A 3,469-nucleotide genomic window follows, 5' to 3' on the forward strand; every position below is an offset into this window, starting at 1 on the left:
TCGCCCCACAGCTTAGTGTCACCAGCAAACTTGGACAGCGTGCTTTCCACCCCCTCGCCCAAGTCGCTGATTAAGATGTTAAACAGTGCAGGCCTGAGGACCAAGACCTGGGGTATCCCACTGCCCACATCTCACCAGGTAGCCTACAACCCATCCACCCCCCATGCCCCATCAGCCAATTTTTTACACATCCAACTGTGCAGGAATCAATGCTGCAGTCGCTTAATTTATTGATGAGGATGAGGTAAAACCATATCTCCTTCGAGCCAGAATCGAACCAGCGACCTAAGGATCCCCATGGGCCTAGGCTGTACCTCTACAGTCCTCCGCTCTACCAACTGAGCTACCGAAGGAACTGGTAGGGCCTTAATAATTTGGATTAGTAGGGATTACTAGATTTGCAGCTGAATACAAAGCCTTTACCTGTGGCCTAGCAAATCTGCTGACCACAAGGCAGAATGATAGCTAAGCCGGCCATTTGGGCAGTGAGAAGCCAAACATAGCACAACCAATTCCCCACCCCAGCGCTGCAATTGGGCTGGAGTAGGGAACTGAGCCCCATCACTCAGTTTCCCTCCCCAGGGCTATGATGGGGCAGGGGAAGGCAATTCAGCCCAGCCCAACGATCCCCAGCTGAGCGGAGTTGCTTTGCCCAGCCCCAAGGTAGTGCTCAGCTCAGTCCCAGTTCCCATCCCCAAGCAATCCCAGTGCTGGGGAGGGAACTGAGGGATGGGGTTCAGTTCCCTTCCCCAGCTCCCCCGTCCCAGGTGGCATCCCTCTCTCATCTACCCGGCAGAGGGGGGTCTGCAACCCCTGGAGGACGGGCACAACCCCCACAGCCCTCCCAGGAATGGGCCCCGATCTGCCTGCCAGATGAGAGAGGCTGTTTTGAGCTTTCCCATTATAGCCTATGGACAAAACATGGATACAACCCGAGACAGCATCACTGTTTTGACGAAACGAAACGGAACAGCAGTGTTGAATCAAAACAAAATTAGAAACGAAACGTTGTTCCACAAAACCTTGAAATGGGACTGAGCTGAGCGCTACCATCGGGGTGGGGGAAGCAATTCAGCCCAGCTGGACTGAGTTGCCTTCCCCCGCCTGATCATAGCACTGGGGAGGGAAACTGTGCAATTGGGCTCAGTTCCCTTATCCAGCCTGATTGCATTGTGATCAGCTTCCTGCAGCCCAGCCACGGGAGGCATGGAGAGCCAGGGCTGTGCTCCCCGCCTGGCTCAGCCTTAGGATGCTGGGAGCACAGCCCTGGTTCTCCCCTTTCTCACACCAACTGGCTGCTTTGAAACTTTTGAAATGTTTTGACTTGCCTCGTTTTCTTTTGAAAATTGGAGGCCCCCCACCAGGTGAGGGCAGATTCCCTCTGGGAATGCCAGGGAGCTGGAGCCTGGGTCTGGTTGGTGTGGGTCGTGGACACACCAGGATTTAGACAGAGTCAAAGGTGCCCTCCACCTAGGCATAATTACTGTTTCTGCCCCCATGACAGTGCCTTTCAACTGGCAGCCTTGCAGCACTGAAGCAGTGGGCCCCATCTCGTGCCCAGCCTTACTGCATTACCCAAACGGAACGAGGGCCAACAAGCCCACTGGTGTGCGCTACGCTCAACCGCCTGCATCCCCGTGGGCTGCCAAAAGGGAAAGCAGGCACAGGGTTCTGGACAGAGTACCTGGAAGTGGGCTTGCCCTTCCCCAGCAGCTGGGAGGATGTGGTAATTGTGGTCCAGTGGTGCAATGGATCATGCTTCTGACTGCAGATCAGAAGTTTGTGGGTTTGGCTCCTGCTGTATATTTTTTTTTCCCAAGCCAGAGGGCATGAGCACCACTGATATGAAAGTGGTCCCAGCCCCAGCCTTGGTGCCATGCTACACTGGCCTTGCAAGGCTCTATGTGCAGGCTCCATCAGCACAGATCTTGTGAACGACAAGGCAGATGCACGGGCCCTGGTGGATGAGGCTGTGGCCACCAAGCCAGGCTTTGGACAGAGGCAATGGCGCCCTCCGCCTAGGCACAATTTCTGTTTCGGCCCCTATGCCAGCTCCTTCAGACCGGGCAGGCTCCTGGAGCTTAAGCAGCTGTCCCCATCTCGTGCCCAGCCTTGCTGTATTATCCAAGCAGAACGGGGGCCAAAGAGCCTGCTGGTGAACTCTATGCCCACCTGCCTACATCCCGTGAGTCACCACAAGGGAAAGGATACATGGGACTCTTGAAAGAGCACCAGGAAGTGGGCTTAACCTTCCCCAGCAGCTGGGAGCATTTGATAAATACAGCTTGGTGGTGCAATGGATAACGTGTCTGATTATGGATCAGAAGTTTTGGGCTTCCAATTGTCTGTTTGCCTAGGAGCCCAAAAATCCTTATGACAGCAGCAGATTTAGCTCAGAAGGTAGAGCCCTTGTTTATCAAAGGAGGACAACAGGGAATTGGTGATGCGCTGTTTACCAGAGCGCCCCAGGGAGTAACTAGGAATAATGGGTGCAAACTAGTGGAGAGTAGATTTAGGTTAGACATTAGGAAGACATTTTTTACAGTAAGGGTCAGAGTCTGGAATGGGCTTCCAAGAGATGTAGTACTATCACCTAACTTGGAGGTCTTCAAGAGGAGCCTTGATAGTCACCTGGCTGGGGTCATCTGACCTCAGTCCTCTTTCTGGCCGGGGGCAGGGGGTTGGATACAATGATCCATTGTGATCCCTTCTGACTCTACAATCTATGAATCCTTTTGTGCCCCAAGGATCACTCACTTGAGAAACCTCCAACCCTCCTGTACCCGCATTTGCTCAATGCTCTTGAGTTCAGCCACTGTACTAACTAGCCTTCTAAGGTTAGAATGCTAACGAGTTCAACGAGTTCTTTGCCTCAGTGTTCCTAAGCGAGGGGCACGACAAGTCTCTCACTGGGGTTGTAGAGAGGCAGCAGCAAGGCGCCAGACTGCCATGCGTAGACCCTCAGATGGTGCAGAGTCATTTGGAAGAACTGGATGCCTTTAAGTCGGCAGGCCCGGGTGAGCTGCATCCGAGGGTGCTGAAGGCACTGGCCAACATCATTGCAGAGCCACCGGCGGGAATATTTGAAAGCTCGTGGCGCACGGGCCAAGTCCTGGAGGACTGGGAAAGGGCCAACGTGGTCCCCATTTTCAAAAAGGGGAGGAAGGAGGACCCGGGCAACTATAGGCCAGTCAGTCTCACCTCCATCCTTGGCAAAGTCTTTGAAAAAATTATCAAGGCTCACATTTGTGAGAGCCCGGCAGGACAAATTATGCTGAGGGGAAACCAGCACGGGTTCGTGGCAGGCAGATCGTGCCTGACCAATCTAGTTTCTTTTTATGACCAGGTTACGAAACGAAACAAGGAGAAATGGAAAGTGCTGCACCTAGGGAGGAAAAATGTCCAGCACACCTGCAGCCTAGGGAATGACCTGCTGGGTGGCACGGAAGTGGAAAGGGATCTTGGAGTC

The 3,469-nt window shown here is 53.6% G+C and overlaps 1 non-coding gene across 1 annotated transcript; it reads right to left on the reverse strand.

Annotated features, from left to right (window-relative positions):
- Positions 1-257: 257 nt before the first annotated feature.
- Positions 258-353, reverse strand: TRNAY-GUA. Its single transcript has 2 exons — positions 317-353; positions 258-293 (listed from the first exon to the last, which is right to left on the reverse strand). It is a non-coding gene; the product is annotated as a tRNA-Tyr (tRNA).
- Positions 354-3,469: the final 3,116 nt, after the last annotated feature.

This window comes from Alligator sinensis, unplaced genomic scaffold, assembly GCF_000455745.1.
Source record: "Alligator sinensis unplaced genomic scaffold, ASM45574v1 scaffold1054_1, whole genome shotgun sequence".
Lineage (NCBI taxonomy): Eukaryota > Metazoa > Chordata > Crocodylia > Alligatoridae > Alligator > Alligator sinensis.